Raw genomic sequence first — 10,664 nt, 5'->3', positions numbered from 1 at the left:
TTTCAGCGGTCGCTTTTCCTTCAAGGTGTACTTTCCAAGAGAACCAGGGAAATGTGGTATAAAGATCTGGTGAGCGTGTGACGCCAGAAGCAGCTATGCCTGGAATATGCAGGTCTACACAGGGAAACCCAGTACTGGAAGGGCAGAAGGAAACCAGGGCATGTGTGTTGTGCTGGACGTGACAACCGGTCTCCAGGGGCGTAATATCACATGTGACAACTTCTTCACATCATATGCTCTTGGTCAGAAGCTGCTAAAAAGAAAGCTCACCATGGTAGGGACAGTGAGAAAGAACAAGCCTGAACTTCCCCCTGCACTGGTATCAGCCAGAGGAAGAGAGGCACTCTCATCAAAATTTGGTTTCACTGACACACAAACTCTTGTGTCAAATGTTCCAAAGAAGAATAGAAGTGTCATCCTGCTGAGCAAGCTATACAAAGTTGTCCCTATCAGGACCACAGAGGACAGGAAGCCCCTTATGATCCAGGACTACAGCAAGAACAAAGGAGGCATTGACTGCCTTGATAAGGTAATGCAAAGTTGCATCCATTTTATTTTATTTTTATTTATGTGAATCATAGCACTTCATGCTGAGTTTGGTCTTTGGCTTTCCATTTATTTTCAGTGCATATTCGTGTTTTTTCATTGCCGTTATTTCATTTCTAATTCTATAAATTTATGTTAAACACTACTTTGAGACATTGTTCACAGTTAAAGAATGCTGAATATTAAATAATATAAAAATTTGGTCGTGAAAAATGGTTTTTGTGCTAATTTAAGACGACCAGTCAATTTTGACAGGGAACAATAAAGTAAGGGACGGGAAGTAAACTTTTTTTTCAAACCTTTGAACACATTCTCACTCACTAAAAAAACTTCGAACCATTGTTGCATAACTGGGGCGGATTTTAAACCTAACTTTAGCACAGGTGCTGCTTTTCCTTGCAGACAATGAAGACCATCCTGTGAACTGTTGCAAAGAATGATTGTGTCAAAAATAACATCAGTATGACGCATCGGGACACCAAAAGATTTCTAGTCTCATAATACATTTGATGACAGGGTATGTGTTTACTGGAAGAATATTTCTTTCTGTGCTATTCACCACACATCTTGACATGCCTCTGCATTGTGTCTGCAATGCTTTCACTCCTTTGTAAAAAAACAAAAACAAAATCATTGCACATGTATAGAGGGAGGAGTAGAACTAAGATCAAGAAAAAAAAGCAGGTGCATGTGGAGAGGTGAGGTTTTCATATGTCATGTCATTCTGTCAGGTAGAGGTCAGGTTTTTCCACACTAAACTGCCTCATCAATGTTTTTATAGACCTTGTTTTGTGCATTAGTGCACTGCCATGTTGGAACAGGAAGGGGCCATTCCCAAATTGTTTCCACAAAAAGCATGAAATGGTCCAAAATCTCTTGGTATGCCAAAGCATTAAGAGTTAATTCACTGGAACTAAGGGGTCGAGTGAAAGACAATGTGGGTAACTCTGGCCACACCATAAAAAAGGGCATTTAGAGCAGCTGAAATGAAAAGATTTCTCATACTTTGTTGTAGGAGAACTAAGCACAAAGGTAAAAAAAAAAAAAAACGTGGTTCAAGTTAAATTGCGCGCCACCAATAAAGCTATGGTCACACAAGACCAGATTCCAGATTAAGAATTGCAAGAAAGTCTGGCTCCTTGCATGCAAAATATGAAAAATGTGACACCAATAGATACACATATATTTTTTTTTTTTCAAGTCAAGTCAAGTCAACTTTATTTGTCAATTCTGCCACATGTACAGGACATACACAGAATAGAAATTGCGTTACTCTCAAACCCTAGTGATTAGAAAAATGCAAATAAAATAATTAAAAAGTAAAAATTTAAATAAATACAATACAATTTTACGTATAACAAAAAAAAAAGCTATGCAATATACAATATACAATATTTGTACTATAATTTGACTTTTAGACTTTAAAAATCCCTATCACTAAAGATATTGTTTTATACCTACACTGTTCTAGCTTGATAGCATAAAGCATGATAGTGTAGTATCACATCATAGTCACAGTGACATGCTAGTGGTGTAGTAGAATGTTATGTAGGAAGTTCTGTATGAAAGCAAGATGCCCAAGGGCTTAGCATGGTTTTCTGTTGCGTTTGAGTGTGCGTGCTTACAGCAACACCTCAGAGGAGAGAACTTTTTAAATTAGTTAACTGACTTGCAACTTAACTTGTATCACTAGTGATCATTTTGGTGTCATATTTTGACTGCAGTAAGAGATCATTTAAAAGTTTAGGTTCTTCTTTTCAGTGTATTAGCAACTCTTAAAAAAATTAAAATGCAAAGCCTGTTGCTGTGATGTTCCACCCTGATCTTCATCTGCTGACAGTGCTAGTGTTGGTCTCAGAAACACAGCTAGAACACAGTGTTCTAGTTTGTCAAATGTAATAAGATGAGTAACTATAGTACAAATGCCCATCCGTGCATTTTTCTGGTCTTTGCTGTTTGTGTTTTTTTTGTTGTTGTTCTCTCTCTGGTGAGGTAGAAATACTACCTCACCAGGCTTTCACTATGCCTACAGGTTGTCAAGGTACTGAGGAGGACTAACCCCTGAAAAGCAGGTGGCGCTGAAAACACCTCCATGCTTTGAGGTTATGTGCTACAGAGCTGGTTGAGGTGTTTACAGACATTTTTAATTTGTCCCTCACCCAGTCAGCTGTACCCACATGCTTCAGGTCCACCACCATAGTGCACCTCCCAAAGAAAAACAACATAACCGGTTTGAATGACTATTACCCCATCACACTCACTCCAACTGTAATGAAGTGTTTTGAGAGCATAGTCATGTCCATGTCCAAATGTGATAATTGCAAATACCTACTGTGTAATTTTCCCAGTCTTTCCAGTTTGGACATGTTTTCTTTTGTTTTTGTCTTGCTTTGTTACACCTACTCATTTCCGCATTTCAGCTGCAGCATGAAATGCTGTTTCATTCAATGTGTTATTATTCTGAGTCAGTGCTTCTCATTACTTTTAACCTTTTGACGTCATTAAACATACCATTCAACAGATCAAAAATATGTCATTCTTGTAGAAGAAGTAAGCACAGAGGTAAGAGGTAAAAAGGTGTGAATCCATTTAAGGTCTTTCAACAAAGCAACACAGGAAATAATGTAACTGTAGTTTTAAAAAAATATATAAACCAGTTCTTCTCTGGATGAAACCTGCATGCTCAACAAGCCCTAACACAGTCCTGATCAGTTTTAGGTTTTTTTTGTTTTTTACAGTAGTTTTCACTCCCAAAATGTACTGCTGCATGTCTGCCTCTCAGACATTTTTAGATGTGTTCCTTTGATAGTAGAAACTCCCTCATCAAGCTGACTGATTTCAAACCATTAATGTCTATTCCTGCGAGTAGAATATAAAGTCATTATTGAACACAGTGTTCTAGTTTGCCAAATGTAATAACACGAGTGACTATAGTACAAATACCCATCCGTGCATTTTCTGGTCTTTCCTGTTTTGTTTATTTGTTGTTGTTCTCTCTCTCTTTCTTTTCCATGTGCATGTTCTCACAAAGACTGCTGAACCCTGCGCTTAACTACAACCTTAAAAATCCTCTTTCGGTGTGTGATCTTGAATCAATACGTGTACTTGTTTAAACCGAGGAATTCGGAGATGATGGCTGTCAACACACAGCCAAAAAAGGTGTGCTACTACTTTGTGGGGGATGGAGCACGCAGGTGAATCATGCAAGGACATTTGTTTGCAGCTAAACTCCATGCCAGCTACAGAGCTAACTTGGCAGTGCATTTTTAAGGAGATTGTACAGTTGTAAATGTACCCATGGATATTGACCCTATTATATTATCTTCTAGGTTACTTGGGGGATTCTGTTGGTGTCCTGTAGTGTGATGAGAATATTAGGTAATACATTATAACACAGCTGTAACTAAGTGTATTTTCAATGTCATTTATATCGAATTTACATTGTGATTGTATTTAAAAGTATATTCACTAGAAAAAGTGGTTGACAAGTCAGGTTTTTACAGGGAAAAAAGAAATACTACCTCACCAGGCCTTCACTATACCTACAGGTTGTCAAAGTACAACAGTGGTGTAAAAGAGCTGCAAACCAAGCATGATACATTCTTGGTCCATCAAATATAGCTGAACAGCACAACAGCAACTGTGCTTTACTTATGGTTAACTTCTGCCACCTACAGTTTTTTATGAGCATTGCATGTGCATTTGGAGCAATGTAAATGTATTTACGTCAAAGAATGTAACTTAGAACTGCAGTAATGCAAAAGCCTTTGTGGACTGGACAGAAGAGAGGCAAATGGGATACCTGGGGGGGGGGGGGGGGGGGGGGGGGGGGTGAACCATATAAGAGAGTGAGTATGAGTGATCAACAATACAGTATCACACCCATTAAGTTTGCTCTTTAGCTTGACTTTAAGTCTAGCTGTAACAGGTCTAAAATTAAGATTTCGACTCACTTTCTATCCTCAGCCTTTAGATGTCAATATCTGTTGATCTGTTGTCACTATGTTTGAAATCTGCCGATATTTTCATTATAGCTTGCACTATTTCAACATGTGTTTAATAAAACTACTCATATAGTAACATATTTAATATACTGTGGTAACCAGGAAAAGGAAACAGCCAAGTTATCATTATCGTCACCAGTGAGTTGTAGAATTAGACTGCTGATTGAATAGAAGCACAAACATGACATCTAGTGGTGAACACAGTTACAGTGCATGACGCCATGTACTAAAAGGTCAATCGTCATTAGATTCCTCATGTTGTTTTTCTTACAAACACGCTGATCGTTTTTATTCTCTTGTACAAGTATGAAATGCTGCAGCAGTGGTCTCCAAAGTAATTCTTCATTTTGATTTTTTTTTTTTTAAAGCAATGTAAACTTTTATGTGAGGGGAAAAAGGGGAGTCTTAAATATCTTGATGCATGCTAAAGTCTTAAATGTTTTACTGCTCTTTAACATGACAGATAATGAAGTTTTGCCAGAAAAGCACATATACAGTACTAAAATATTGTCCAACACAAGGATGGTGTGACAGAGCAACACTAAGCTGTATGAGAAACTCATGTTTTACAAATCACTGTACCCAATGCATCAGCTGATTTTACTGAGATATAGATATCTATATATCCTTTTTGTTTAGTTGGTTTCTGTTTTTTCAGTAGAGATGGTCACTGCCCTCCAAAGTTCTCTTTTTAAGATTGGAGAATAGTAGGTGGACAGATCCATTTTGACTTCTAACAGCATGCTTTCAAAATACAGAGGTAATCAAATAGAACTGGAGATAGAAAACTAAAACAATGATCAAAATATGTTCTTAAGTGAAATACTGAGCGGTTAGTATTATTGTAGCCAGCATCCAGTTTCCCCTTTACCTGAAAGAAGGGCAAATCATAACATACCACTGTGCCACAATAAGCAAAAAAGGTAATGAGTGTTATTTGAATCATTTTAAATAAGTTAATCTCTTTTTTAAAAATTATTTTAAAAAATTAAGCAAATAAGCACAGAGTCAAAGATGTATTCAAGTAGCTTTATTTGTTAAAAACCAGAACAATTGACAAATAAGACTTCAAATTTCTTCTCCTTGAGCCGTCGATTCCAGGCTAGCTCATGAATGATGTGTAACAGACGATCTGAATGAAGGCACTCCATCTTAAGTCCAAGTATCATTCCCAACCAGTTCAAGTAAACAACCTCCTCTCAGCCTCTGTGGCAATCAATAACAGCTGAGTGTAGGATGTTTACATGAACTGAGTCTGAACAACTGAACACAAAACTACACTTTAAAGGAGCACAGTGTCTAAATCAGGTATGGATTTCAATGAATATTGAATAAAAAGGTTAACTTGGCAGTAGGGGGTAGCCAGCAGCCGCAAACATCAGACTGAAAGCTCTGTGGTGCAGACAGCTTCCAGTCGGGGATGTTTACAGCCCCAGACGACCAAGTGCATGTGGAGCCTTAAATGCAGATTATACAAACACTTTCCACCTACATTTGATCTGAAGATGCCAGCCCAGGTCCTTAATAGAGTTAAGGTCAGAAGGTTATAATGGCCACACTGTGGTTTTCCTTTTGAGCAACCAGGGAGCCTATAAAAGAAAAACCTTTCCATAGCATGTTAGGACATTGCCAAGTTGGGATCACAATACACCTATGAGGACATTTTGACACAATGAAGTGGGTCTAATCATCTCGCTACACAGTATTCCAGTTCCGATCCCTCTGCCTTATGCTTGGTGAGTTAGGTTGGTGTTTACCAATCATCTAGAACCCAATCCACCTGGACCATAGTAGCAAGGCTTTCACTGGTGGATCAAACAGTTTTAAAATTACAGATATCTGGTCTCTTGGAAACATGTTTTTATTTTGTTTATTAGAAGTCTGCTTTAAAAATATGGTTCATTTACTCCAAGCCCTTAAGCACTTTAGTATACATCCATGTTTGTGTGGAATACAGAATAGGCACCTACCATGCATGTCTTCTGGACAGACACAGGGAGCACATGTGTAACTCCACACAGTAAGGTGAAAAAGCAACAAAACTACACAATACACCCACCTTACCACCATTTCTCTATTTGACTCACACTTTCCCCAAGATTTTTATGAACCCTCTCCATTTTTCCAAAATTATATCCATGTTTTTCATGCCAGACACTGCACTTCTGCCACACTTTATCTTCTGAGAAATTGCACTCCCATTTTGCATGAGAAATGCAACTTGTTTAATTTAACTAGAGGTTATTTAATAACAAACACCTGGCAAACCAATTAGCAACCATGTCCAATTTAAAAGAGAATAAAAAACAAACAAACTCAGCTGTATCTGTTTAAATCCTACTGACATGTGACTGCATAATCATTTCAGCCATTAGACACAAAAGAAGAAGAAGAAGAAGAAGCAGCAGCATAATAATAATAATATTTGGAACACAGTTCACGCACTGGACCAGGAAGACATACTATGAAACTGTAGATGCTGTATGAAGCGAACGCTGACCAGATGTATACCCGTGTACAGTTTCGTGGCTCCTTAAAGAAAGGAAAAAAAGAGGAAAAATGAGGAGTAAAGTTAACATTTAATCTTTTCCGAAATACTTTAGTGCCAAGCATCCATAGAGCCTCGTGAATTAGCACAATGGTGCTCCTAGGAGAAAAACGACAACAAAACAAAACAACTTTGTCCCTCACTGTACTGCCTCAAAAGATTAACATGCCAGCCTGCTGTTTCACGCTGACTTGCGCCACAGGTTAAATTACATTAGCTACGAAACAGCTGTTTGGTGCCTTGTTATTTAGAAGCATATTGCGGTTTAACGCTACTGTAATGTCACTGAAGTAAACTTGCACTGCTGGTAAAGACTGTTGCAAGGCCAGCTACTGTGTCCTACCTAACTGAACATAGAAAAAGCTAACTTAAACAGCAAGATGACTGTTAGTAACAAACGTCAACTGCTTGTGAGGTAACCGGCATCTCTAGAGAACTGCTTAAAGTAACTTTGTGCTGCCAGGCGTCCTACCAGACTAAACAATATAATGTGGTAAGTGTTAGCACTAGCTAACCAACGACCTAGGCTACAGCTAGCTCGCTAGCTGCTGTTAGCTCGTCTGTGACCCTAACCTTGTGCCGTGTGACGTTCCCTTACCGGTATATAAAACGATTATCCCCGGACGAACGACACGACAGCATCCAGTGCAGGAAATTATTTTGTATTTTGAGTCAACCTGGTAATGTTCTGTGCTATTCTAGGAAGCCTGTTTAGTTTCCTTCCGTTTTCATTCACTTGTCTTTATTTTGACCTTTGGTTACTCGACACCAACATTGACGTCATTGTCATGGCAACACAGTCCCTCCTACCGCGAGCCCGGACAGACATACGGTAGTTACTTTTACGTTTTACGCTTGAAATATAGCCGTAATTAGCATCTCACTGTGAATGTAGTGTTTTTTGTTTCTAAAGAGTTGAACAGGCGCAAAGGAAGCTTAATTCCGGTTTGTTCGTGAGAAAAAGTAATGATAAAATAACAGAAAGACGAATATAACTAAAATCTGTTTAAACTGTTAAGTAAACATTCACAAATATGTTTAAACTACCAAAAGCAGAGTCATAGCAAAAAAGCCAGTTTGAATAATTGGATTATTTAGGCATCAGCAAAACTATTATTTTTGCAAGCCTGTGTTTTTTTTAACTACTTTGTTTTTTGCATACATATTTAGTAGGTTGTTGGTTCTATATTAGCAATTATAAAGGACAGGAGCCTCAAAATGAGATTTTGAATTCTAGCATTACCACACTTTGTTTTCTTTTTCTTTTTTTCTTTTGTTTGCTTTTCTCTTTTCTTCCCTCTTTCCTTTCATCCAAATCTGCAATGACTTTTGGAGGCCAAGAAAATACCATTGAACTGAAAAAATGTACTTAAAGCAAGTACTTAAGGCAATCAGTTGCTTTAATTTTAATTTTTTCATGTTTTCTGTGACATTCCCTGCATACTAGCATCGTGCACCCTGCTGTTATGTGCTGCATTGTCTCAGGGGCATCTTTGCACAGCCTGCACCTGGGGTCTTACCTGGTGTGGTACATGCTGTACAGGCTCCTGTCCCTTCATGATGGTTCCTGTTGTTGCGGCTCTTCTTTCTTAGGTTTCTGCAGCCTGAGTTATCCACTAAGCACATGATCAGTTGTGGTTATCTTCCTGATATACTCATGGATGTTTGTTGTTTCATCTTTAATATTGGTTTTGACACACTAGAATTTGGCCTTCTGCATAGCGTACAGTCTCATGATGCTGTATTTGGGGTGAAACACTCCATGCATGATAAGAAGGTTTGTTGTCTTGAAGTCAGTGACTTCTCTCTCCTCCTTTGGCCAGCTTATTATCCTAGCAGGGTATCTGATGACCGGCAAGGCATGAGATCTACCTAGATCTCAAGCTTGAACCACAACCAAAAACCGCCCACAGGGTGAGTGGAGAAAGTTTTATTTATAGATAGATAGATAGATAGATAGATAGATAGATATTATAGTGCCTTTTAATTAAAGTTGGATTGTGGATCTTGATCATTGTTTTTAATGTTTTTTGACATTTATAAAAGTATATGTTAAAGATTTTTTAAAAATTCCTAAGACTCAAATTTTGGCAATTGAAAGTCATCCATTTGAGCCCAGGGGCTTAGCATTTTCTTTACTTTTGTAATTCATTATGTGATATTTCATTTACATTAATAGTCACTGTGATTATTAGATTAGTTACCGATAAAGATTTACAGCCCTAATTCATATTTCACAAAGGCATCAAACATATTACACAAGTTTAGCTTTATTTAAACTTTGTTCAATAGTGCACATTGGTATTTATTCATCCAGATTACTGGTCTCAGCTCTGCCTTAGCTCCTAGTAGTTACTATTGCGCAAGTACTTGCTTGAGGGAAACCCTGAGTCCAGTCTAACAAAGTTATGCGGCCTGTCAATAACAGGCTTTCAATTGGAAAAAAAAAAAAAGCAGGGAAAAAAGAAGAAAGTGTTTTGAAAAAAGCAATATGGAAGCTACCTTGTAGCTCTGAGCATTCATCAACTGCTTATGCCTGTGGAATAATCTGTGATTAATCATTTAAGGTAGATGCTTTTGCCCCATTCATGTTTTCTATTACATCATGCCTGTTGACATATTTGATAAGCAGTGTGCTCATTAATCTAATTAGTGCCTTTAGCTACTTATGTTTATTCCATCAGATGGATCAGATCAGACTGATCATCTTTGCCTTAGCGTGTCTTTGTGTCCAGTCAAAGTGTAATGGATGTAATACAGCAATTCTTTAAGCATGATAGAGTTAAGTGCATTTTTAATTACATATAATCAAAGAGTGTAGATGAAAGAGTAAGTAAGGTCCTAGCAACTTCACATAATCCAAAAAGTAGTCATTACTCTCTTCAAGAGAGTGTGTTAGAAACTGCTTTGTGCAGTATCCTCCACATGAGGTCAGGCTAGTTCCACAAATCAACTAGCTTTTCATTATGTAATGGAACAAAGTTAGCTGAATTCTTGTGATATATTACAGGACGTATAGTGACTATTTAATATTCAAAGCCCATGAACATGTTGCAAGAATATTCAAAGTACCCAATCTTTGGTCAAAATTGTGAAGCAAGATCAGCGAATGCAAATTTCTAAAAATTATTTCTGAACCCATAACAATATTCATTATATTTCAGAGGGTAGTGGTGGTGGTGTAGCCTTCTTTATGTAACACTGCAAAAGACTTCTTAATAATTCATATAACGTATTGCAGTTATTTCTTATGAAAAAAGAGCAAGAGAGAGAGAGAGAGAGAGAGAAAATCCATCTATAACCTAACCAGGGAAATTGATTCCCTTGTCATTCTGTGTGGTCTGAAATTGCCCAGAGCTATTATGAGAGAGACTGATTTTTGCTGTGCAGTGGAGTGGAACAGTCTTGCCTTGTAGAGCTTTTTGTGAGATGTGAACAGATTCATGAGCAACAGCACTGCTAAAGAGGCATGTTATCATGTGCTCTCAGGCAGATATCCTAAACATTTTAAGCTTTTTAGAGTAATCTAACTGATCTGTGCTAAAACGTGCAATTCACACAAAGTC

The 10,664-nt window shown here is 37.7% G+C and overlaps 1 long non-coding RNA gene across 1 annotated transcript; it reads right to left on the bottom strand.

The window, feature by feature from the left end:
* Positions 1-5,565: 5,565 nt before the first annotated feature.
* LOC146549700 (uncharacterized) lies at positions 5,566-7,730 on the bottom strand. Its single transcript, XR_014890390.1, has 2 exons — positions 7,697-7,730; positions 5,566-7,082 (listed from the first exon to the last, which is right to left on the bottom strand). It is a non-coding gene; the product is annotated as an uncharacterized LOC146549700 (long non-coding RNA).
* Between the last annotated feature and the right edge of the window lie 2,934 nt (positions 7,731-10,664).

Source organism: Mchenga conophoros, linkage group LG22, assembly GCF_057382185.1.
Source record: "Mchenga conophoros isolate Kocher_MC1m ecotype Shallow Benthic linkage group LG22, M_conophoros_male_GT1.1, whole genome shotgun sequence".
In the NCBI taxonomy this organism is placed as follows: Eukaryota; Metazoa; Chordata; class Actinopteri; order Cichliformes; family Cichlidae; genus Mchenga; species Mchenga conophoros.
The sequence above is the reverse complement of the archived record's forward strand: the minus strand, read 5'-3'. Positions and strand labels throughout refer to the sequence as shown.